Source organism: Lissotriton vulgaris, chromosome 10, assembly GCF_964263255.1.
Source record: "Lissotriton vulgaris chromosome 10, aLisVul1.2, whole genome shotgun sequence".
Lineage (NCBI taxonomy): Eukaryota > Metazoa > Chordata > Amphibia > Caudata > Salamandridae > Lissotriton > Lissotriton vulgaris.
The window spans coordinates 58,008,265-58,018,614 of NC_141698.1; the positions used below are offsets into that span (position 1 = coordinate 58,008,265).

General features: G+C 45.5%; 1 long non-coding RNA gene across 1 annotated transcript in view; it reads left to right on the plus strand.

Moving 5' to 3' along the window:
* LOC147684611 (uncharacterized) overlaps positions 1 to 10,002 on the plus strand; it is a 28,712-nt gene extending 18,710 nt beyond the window's left edge. Inside the window, exon 3 of the long non-coding RNA XR_015300739.1 lies at positions 9,483 to 10,002. This is a non-coding gene — a long non-coding RNA (uncharacterized LOC147684611). The remainder of the gene's footprint in view (positions 1 to 9,482) is intronic.
* Positions 10,003 to 10,350: the final 348 nt, after the last annotated feature.

Genomic DNA, 10,350 nt, shown 5'->3' on the forward strand with positions numbered 1-10,350 from the left:
GGGAGCTCATCCCCTGAGGACGCATCCACAAGGGGAGGGGGGCTCATAGCCCCCCTCCCCTATCCATTATAGTTCTCGCCCTGGTGCTGATATGTGTAATAAAGGGGGCCACCCTCCCAGACCCATCAAAGGCTCCAGGGACTCCATCCCCCGGGGGTAATTACAATAAAAGAATGGGGAGGGGGCAGCTTCCCTCCCTGAGCCTTTAATGTCCCTGGTGACCCACACTAACATAATTTCCCTGCCCTTAATACTGTAGGCAGGGAAACATGTGTTTTCACCTGCCTGGAGGGAGCATTTTTAAATCTCCCGCAAAGTGAAGCAGACACTAAGGGGTCTATTAGGATGTCGGGCGGATGGCCGCCGCCGGGCCGACAGTAGCAACTGCCGGACCGGCGGCGGACATCCCCCGTGATAGAAACCCTGAAAACCGCTGGTCCAATTAGCATTGCGGTCGTGAACGCAGCGGTGTGATTTTCCGCCCCCCACTTTTCCACCAGTTGCAGTCCGCCCGCATGCCTGGCGTGTGGAGCTGGACCGCTACACTTGTTGCGGATCAGGGCCAAGCACCGCCGGCTTGATATCATGCCGGCGGTAGCCAGACTGCCGCCGTGGTGGGACTGCAATGGAAAGGCATGCAGAGAATGTCTCCGGGGGTCCATTGCGGACCCACAATGTGTTGGGGGGTGTGGGTGCTCTGGGGAGGTACCATGGTACCCCCATACATGTCCCTGTACCAGGTGTCAGGCACTGTGTAGGGCCTGCCACACAGTGCAGGGACATGCAGGACATGCTTTTTTGGACATTGCGGTGCTGCTACTGGCGCAGCAACCGTCGCAATGTTAATTGCCAGAATACCGACCGCCGCGGTCGATTTTCGACTGCGGAGCATACTAATTGGGCCAGCGGTTTTCCCTCAGTCCTAGCGGGCGGTGTATTCCCACTCCCATGGCGGTCGGAGTGATTTTCCGACCGCCATCCTAATAGACCCCTAAGTTTGTTCCCAGTCAGCGTGAGCTTTAAAAATGCTCCCGCCAGCTGGGAGAAGACTTGTGTTCTGTTTCCCTGCACACACGGATGCAGGAAGGGAAACAGAACCCATATTGCTCCCGCCCGGAGGCAGCAGCATAAATTGCTACTCACTCTGGGCGGAAGCAATGCCCCCTTCCCCACCATGCTGGTAGCCAGCAGGGGCTGATGGGGCCTTGGGGCTCCCCCTGCAGACCCCAGTGTTGTGCTTGGTGGATTTCATGATGTGCTAACAATAACCGGTAATTTAGGTAGGTGAAGCAGTAGATTTACACGAGTAAATTTACACATGTAAATTTACATTTGTAAATACATGCTTAAAAGTCAAAAAATGTACACGTTGAAAAACTCCTGGGGCGATGCAAATTAAATACTGTTTAAATGAGTAGCTAGAACTCTTCTGTTGTCTGACCAGCAGATGGCACCAAAGCTGTAAACATTTTTAATATATATATATATATACACACATATATATATATATATATACACACATATATATATATATATATATATATATATATATATATATATATATATATATATATATATATATATATATATTTATATATTTATATATATATATATATATTTTTTTTTTACTCAAAATATCTGTAATGTATCTTGCATGAGCTAGTAATATAAGGCATTTGAATCATATATTTAGTATTTGCTCTTTAGTGAAAACCTGGTCAAATATAGCCTGCTTCTGCAGTGTATCTCTCTAGTTTGAATGTAAGCAAGCATTTTGCAAAGCCAATAGGTCTCTACAATCTGAGAGCTATTGGTGTTGTCAATATCTTTCAGCCATGTTGAATAGCAGCACGGCTGCTGTTCAGCATGGCTGAAAGTCGTTCACTTATTTGAAAAGAGCTTTCATGCGTGATAATGAAGAAAACAGTTTTGGTGAGCTAAAATATTTGGGCAAGAGCACACATTTTAATTGGGGAAGCCACAATTTATCCAGGTTTTCTTGTTTCACTTTGTACAACTCAGCCAGGAAATAATACCTATTTGTATTTCCTTTTTGTTAAGGCTTTGTTTTTATCTGTTCATTAATTTTGCTACAGTTTTTAAATACAGCAAACTCAACTGAAGGCCGTATTCTTTACATGAGCCCTAGTTACATTACACATACTCACAAGCATTGTTTATAGGCATGGGGAGATTAAGTGATGTGCCCAGAATCACAGGATGTTGAGCTGATGCCAAGAGGGTTGGTGGGGGGTCGCTAGACATGGGCACAAAGCAGATCAAATTTCTGCAAAAGGAGACATTTCATGGGGAGACCAATAGATTTTAAGTGCTCTTGAAAGACCTCCAGGGCCATATATTTTCATTCACAGCTGAAGTAGAGGCCAGCTTTGGGTGGAAACCTAGTAGTAATGGAGCAAAGAAAGTAGTTCAGGAGCTGCGTCTCACTGCTGCACACAAAGAAGCCATCACGCGACCAGCACTCCTCCAGCCACGCGTGTCTGTGTCTGAGAGGGGATGCCCGCAAAACACACCAAAGATGCATGAAAAAACAAAAACGTTAAAAATCGTAAAGCATGATGGCACCAAACAGCTCCCGGCAAGAGGGGTGAAGGAGTGCATTGCTCTTCCAATACAAACTTTTGTTTCGCTGGCACAATACGAACAAGGGTGGGCGTGGGGTGGTATTGAGAGGGGGTGGGTGGGAGAGTTTATAAAATGGGGAGTAGGCAGGTGGGGTTGGAGAAGAAACAGAATGTGCCTCAGGGGAAAACACAAGCACTCATGTGGAGTGCTGTAACACAAAAGAAACGGACTAGGGCAGAGGAGAAAACACAAGCACTCGCATGAAGTGCTGGAACACAAAAAGAAATGTAGTTCCAAAAATGAGAGCAGCGGATGGACACAAGTACTTGGTTTATGCTCCTGGGCAGGGCAAAGCACAAGGAGAGGACATGAGGTAGGCATGCATACACAAACCAGAATGTTGGAAAAGAGAGTGGCGCTGCAGCACACCAATGAAAATTTGTGGGCGGGCTGTAAGCCCACAGTGTGTAAATAACATGTCTTGAAGAGACAGAGCGTGCACTGTCTAGCCGAGACCCAAACACATGTAAAGTAATGGGATTAGACATATTTTATTTATTGCTGGTAAGGATTCCTTTTGTGTTATGGAAAATTCTACAGAGAATTTTGAACAAAAAAAAGCTTGATTTTTAAAACAGCGCAAGTTAATCAGTCATACATGAAGCAAACAAATTAACCATCACAATTAATAAATTAGTTTGTGTGTAATTCTAAATACAAAAATAAGATTTGGAATTGGGGTCAAAGACATTGACACGGTCAGAACCACCATGGTATGTCTTGCAGCCCCCAAACCACATAGAAGGTATAGATTAAATCTGTTTGTTTCTTTTCTAGTAGGAACCATATGCAAGGCACGTGCACAGACTTATAAGGTCGTAGAATAACGAGAATATACTCCTAAATCATTTTAAATGTATTTTTAGCTTGAAACAACCACTTTTGGTTGCCATAACCCTAGAAAGGTGAAATCAGCAAAAGCTGTTTATTTTTAACTTAAAAATCAAATACAAGAATACCTTACTTTAAAAGTACTTTAGAACTGTCTGAAGCGCTCTAATACCCATGGGTCAAGTTTACGCAAAAAAAATATGCAAAAATATAGATTAAAAGAACTGCCATGTTTTCACAGTGCCCTTCTGAAATCTCAAAACAGGACAATTCGCTGGTATGTTCTTCTGAAAGAGGTGGAAAACCCACCTCCAAGAAGGGAGGATGGAGGTGCTGGGGAGGAGCTGGTGAGCGAATGGAGTCTTGAATTATCTAAGCGGGGGATAATGGATTGAGCTGGTGTCTAATCGCACTAGCGTGAGCTATGAGTATAACTTCTGACTTCATCTCTGGATAGATGGGAGGAAAGGAGATGGGCACCGTCTTTGAGGCAGACCCATGGGCAGCCTCTGCCCAGTCATATCCGGCAAGGGTACCAGAGATCCACCATTACCCTTGAAGGAGGAGGTAATCCTCACGGACCAGGGCTCGCAGAATACCAGGATACACTGTATCTGAGAGAATGCAAGGTCTTGATAGCCAGGCATCAGATCCTATTGAGCCACTGGCGAGCTAATTTCCGCAGACTCTTCCGTGTTATTGGGCAGTTACTGGCCATTAATCTTCATTACTCCAGTTTCCTGTTCCTCCCAACCCATTGGGTTATCGACTTCAGGTACTTGGCTAGGACATACAGGAAGTGAATCACTAGCATGACTGTTTATACTAACAGACAGGAAGAATATGGCCGCCATATTGGTGGAATGGGAAAACGTCCTGCTTTCGTGAACATTCTGGTGATAGGAAAGAAAAAAAGGAGTTTTTTAGAATCTTTTGGCTACCTTATACCACTAAGAGGATATTTTAAATACTCACTTTGGCCGATTCATCAAGTATCGTTACAGGAACGGATTCTTAAAATGAAACGCCACCTCAAGTGCGGAAGTTGAGCATAAGAAAGAGAGGTAGCATTTATATTGTCCTGAAGAAGGTTGTTTTATTCTTCTTCTTGAGTACCTCCGAAACGCATCAACGCTTGTCTTTGTGCGGTTTCATCCAAAGAACGGATAGAATTGCTTTTAAAAATTAGATGTTACCAATACTGTTTTGTATTCTTTTGGAATAACCATTACCAATGACTAATTCTATGTCTATGAATTTCTTTGTCTCTCTTTGATGATAGTTTTTAAATGTTTTTATGCTTTTTCAAATAGTATGTACTTTTATTAGAAATGTTATTGATCTCTCATGGCTGAAAAATTATTCAATGTAACCTATTCAATGTACATTCTGATGATGTTTTAATTACAATAATCCTTTGTATACACACATATCCCTTGGTTTCTCCTTTTCAAGACCTGTAAAGAATTGTGGTGTGATTGCTTATAGGAATTGCATATGAATTGCATTTATATAGATTAGGCATTTTTATCGCCAAGATGGCCCTTTTATAATATTGTTAATGGTACCCTGGCTCTTGGCTACAAAGGGGGTCACTCTTGTATTTTTAAACTCAATGTTAAACAAGCATTTGCAATGCAATAGGTCTTGTATTACTGAAAATCTGAGCTATTGGCATTGCATTATTATTTGTAACGCCAATAGGTAAAACTTTTAAGTAATGCAAAATCTATTGCATTGAAATTTTTTATTTAATCTTGATCTTACCTCCGGGATCCCATGATGCTCTTCAGCAGGCCAGTGGCCTGTAGAAAAGGGCCCAAATGCTCCCCCTTCAGGTAACAACATGAATTGACGCTGCATTTGCGCGTGACGGGAGGGTTGTGCAAGCGAAGAGTCAAGAGATAAACAGAGCTGGCCAACCAAAAGAATCAATTGGTGATGTCCGCTGGGAGGGAACCAAGCACCAAAAGGCGGGACAGATGCACAATATTTACCAACCAAGGAAAAGGAATTTGAAAAAGCAGTGCAACTAACCAACCAAAATTGGTCGGCATGTGTAAAGTCCCCGGTAGCCCATATACCGAATGCAGCATGCCTCACAGAGCAGCGCAAGGGCTGCCCAGGCTTGACCTAAAATAGGATACAGTGCTGTGCCAGAAGGCATTGCCTGACATTTGACTTCTGCCTTTGAATGCACAGCAGATGCTACATGCTACAAGATACAAAACAATATGAAATGCCTCTTTATTGCTGAGTCTTCTTTCAAAGTCCTGCAAAGACATTCTGGGGATGATGCAGCACCCCTAGTTCCAGCGCCCCTCCATTTAACTTTAGGGAGATTTTGCTGATAGATTCCTGCCTCCTTCAGCATGGCAGTTTTGAGCCTTTTTGAGCTTCAGTCTGCTCCAACATTGGTGAGTCAATGGGTGCCAAATTAGTTCAGTGCACCCGGAGATTGTTGAGGCAATGGGTGCTTTGGGACTCAGCTCACACTACCTTGATGATGTAAGCCGATGTATTCCTTGGAATTTCAACTCACCCTGCCACAAAAGAGCTGAGCCAAGGAAGGCCTTGGGCTTTCAACTCACCTTACTTTTAGTGAGCCAACTGGTACCATAAGGGGCTTTCCCATCCTACCTGTCCTCAGATTCTGGAGGAAGGCTTTGCAGGAGCTTAGCTAATGGGGGTTCAATGTGCATCTACTCTCCACACCTACTTTGCTGGGGGTTAACTGTGCACCCACTCTCCCACACTTACCAGGACGGGGCTAAATGTGCAGCCGCTCTCCCACACTTACCATGACGGGGCTAAATGTGCAGCTGCTCTCCCACAGTTAAGTTGATGGGGTTAAATGTGAAGCCACTGTCCCACGCTTACCACGATGGGGTTAAATGTGCAGCCGCTCTCCCACACTTACCTTGACGGGGTTAAATGTGCAGCCACTTACCTTGACGGGGTTAAATGTGCAGCCGCTCTCCCACACTTACCTTGACGGGGTTAAATGTGAAACCTCTCTCCCACACTTACCTTGTCAGAGTAAATGTGCAGCCACTCTCCCACACTTACCTTGACAGTGTGCAGCCTCTCTCCCACACTTACCATGATGGGGTTAAATGTGCATCAGCTCTCCCACACTTACCTTGATGGGGTTAAATGTGCAGCCACTCTCCCACACTTGCCTTGACGGTGTGCAGCCGCTCTCCCACACTTACCATGACGGGGCTAAATGTGCAGCCGCTCTCCCACACTTAAGTTGATGGGGTTAAATGTGAAGCCACTGTCCCACTCACCTACACTTACCTTGACAGGGTTAAATGTGCAGCCGCTCTCCCACACTTACCTTGACGGGGTTAAATGTGAAACCTCTCTCCCACACTTACCTTTTCAGGGAAAATGTGCAGCCACTCTCCCACACTTACCTTGACGGTGTGCAGCCGCTCTCCCACACTTACCATGATGGGGGTAAATGTGCATCCGCTCTCCCACACTTACCTTGACGGTGTGCAGCTGCTCTCCCACACTTACCATGATGGGGGTAAATGTGTATCAGCTCTCCCACACTTACCTTGATGGGGTTAAATGTGCAACCACTGTCCCAGGCTTATCTTGACGGGTTAAATGTTCAACCACTCTCCACCCCTACCTTGCTAGGGGTTAAATGTGCAGCTACTCTCCCACGCCTACCTTGCCAGGGGTTTAATAGGTATCCACTCTCCCATGCCAATCTTGCCCGGGGTTTAATAGGTATCCACTCTCCCATGCCTATCTTGCCAGGGGTTTAATGTCCAACCATTCTCCCACGCCTATCACGCTAGGTATAAAGTGCAGCCACTCTCCGATGGCCACCTTGCCAGGGTGTAGCCACTCTCCCACGCCTACATTGCCAGGGTGGAGCCACTCTCCCATGCTTACCTTGCCAGGCGTTTAATGTGCAGCCACTCTCCAACGCTTAGTTTGCTGGCCGGTTTTGTACTAGTAGTAAAAAGCACCTACTTCGAAACATTTCCCACATAGGATAAAAAAGACATGTAGGCAAGTGATTCAGTTCCCCATGTAAGGGTAGCAAGCACTATATGATGTTGCAATATAATCCTTAGGACATTATAAACCGCTTTAGGTAGCCATGCACGTGACCTTCCAGTAAACAACTTCACCTGTAATATTATTACATTCTCTTGGCGGCGGCACCGCCTATAACCCCTTGTGTCATGCATGGCACCCTTTAATATTAATCACTTCTAGCAGGCGGTGCCAGAGGATCACAAGGCAGAAGTCAATGCAGCACTGAGAGCTAGAGCAGCAAAGAGGCACTCCCTTGCCAGCTTTGTGTCGTTACAGGCTGCCATATTGGAAAAACCTCAGCCAAGGCAAATATTAGCACAAAGCTTGAGAATAAAGTGTATGAAATGAGTGGCTCAGCTGGTACAGATAAAATCTGAAAATATCTGATTATGTGACCTGCCAGCATGAAAATCCAACCTTTTAGTACAATATTTGATATTTAAAGAACAACAGTGCGTTGAGCTCAGCACCTCTAGGCGGGGGATGGGAGAGAAACTCACTTCAGTGACCAAAGACCACACCTAAGTGGCTTCTTGAGCCTTTTCTTGTGTTTATCTCCAAAATAACCCTTCAAGATGCAACCCAGATGTGGGGTGGAGACTTTAGGCAGGAGATGTGGGGGGCCATCAATTCTTCATAGTTCCAAGAAGTCCTGACTAGGCAGGCATCTGCATGGCATGAATTGGCATAAAGAGCCTATAGATGCCCAGGCAGACTTAATACTGTTGAATCTGTCAAGCAAGGGGAACAAAGGTAGTGGAGGGGTGGGGCTCTGAAGAGGCTGGGCGGAGAAGTGGGTGATGTATGGGAAAAACCTAAGGCACACCATGCTCACAACCTTCCTTTTTAAGGCAGGGCAACTGCATGATCTTCATGTGTGGATCTGAAATCCTTGGCCTTACTAGCCGAGATCCTTCACACTCACTGGAAAAAACACAATTGTGAGTCTCCCAGTGGAGGCAGATGTGACATCCAGAAGAAATGTCACCAAAAATGTGCTTTCAAATTGGCCTGACCAACTAGTTATTGGTTCTAAAACTTCCAGTAATTAAGGGAGTCAAAGATATAGTCCAGATCCTCTCACTTTACGGATAAGTCCCCGTAAACAAGGCAGGGGAATGGAATATTTTGCAGGAGTTGAGGTGTTCTGGCCTAAACTTTTATGTACCCGCTGCTGGCTTCTGGTCACACCTGTCCCCTTTCTCTACGTACTTACCAATATTAGCTACTCTGACCAGTGTTCAACGCTCCCAGATGAAAACTGGACCAGCAGTAGGCTTTCACTAAGATCACTACTAGACCTTCTCCTATGAAGTCACTTTCACAGCTAGTCATGTCAGCAAGGACTCTGTAGAAACAGTTGTCACTGTTTCATCCTACGAATGGGTGGCATTTCAAATACTAGACCTAGTGGGAGACAGGTACAAAACCTCAGAATCAGTCAGGGATTTTTCTCAGCAAGAGGCCCTTCTTTTGCTGTGAACGAAGCCCCTTTGTGGTCCCATCCACAACACACATGGGGAGACTGGGGCAGTACTGCCAACCCAGTGTGCAACCCAGCCCTTTGGTAAACGCATACAGGCGCCTGCTCATTCTGGGAGCTTGCAGTTTGGTTTACCTCTGGGAACTGTGCTGGCACTGAGCCATACCTATGTGCACCTAGATATGCCCTCCCTGCACCCTTGAACTGGTTTTGGTACTAGTAATCGGGACTAGTCTAGGTCAAGTCCCTTTCTGTGTAATAATGCCCTCTTAAGGAAGAAGTATGTGAACTTACCTGCATAGAATCTTCTAGATCTTTGGCCTTTTGCCAGGATTCCTGTAAAACGGGATCCTACCCCTGAACTGCTCGAAAATTGAGCCCACTCTCATTCCTCTTTTAAGAGTGTTAAAGTTTGATTTCTCATTAATACTTTTTTCCTCTTTTCTTTCTCTCTTAGGGCCTGATTAGGATAATATACAGACTGCTACAGACAGGCCGTTGGTGGCCATCTGTATGACATCCAGGGCCGCGGTCCGACCACCGGATTACGATGCCAGTGTTGTAAATAAAACGGCGATAGTATTAAGCATTAGCTGAAGACATGCTATTGTGTCTTTCTGCTAGTTTTCCCGCCCGTACTTAAACTACGGCCAGACTCCATTTTGTTTTCTGGCGTCCATCTTGTGTGCCATACATTGCCATGTGCTCGACACGAGGTGAGTCCTACCTCACGGATTGTCACCCCTGAAGTTTGCCCAGCAACAAGCTATAAATAGATCCTTGTGCGTCTAGCGCATGCTCAGTAGGAGTCACATCTGTCTTTGATTAGCGAAGATTGGAATGTGCATTTCGGCGGGTCTCAAGACCCGTTAACTCCACCCATGTATCGATCATGTTCAAGAAATGTCCTTATATGGTCGTAAATCATGTTTTGAGTTGTATCCGCCTACCTATGAGCCCCTTCTTTGTGTATAAAAGGGGACTGTGTGTCTGAGTTCTTTGTGCTACCTTGTACGATACTGTAGAGTGTTGTGTGGGCTGTAGTACCACCTTTAAAGGTTTATTAAACTATGTTTTTGTATTTTCAGTTTCCGTGCCAATTTCTTTATGTAGTCTGAGGACTCCGTGCACAGAAGGGCGAACCCTTTGCATTCGCAGGCCTTGCTGAGGCCTGTACTCATCACCAGCGATCGGAGCGGTGCGGGAGGGGGGAAAGACCACACTTCAGACAGGTTTGGAGATCCCCTCGGGGTGGCGGTCTGACAGGTAATCCCTGGATGGTGACGCTGTCTGCTCAGGCACCGCCATCGGGATTACAATGTCCC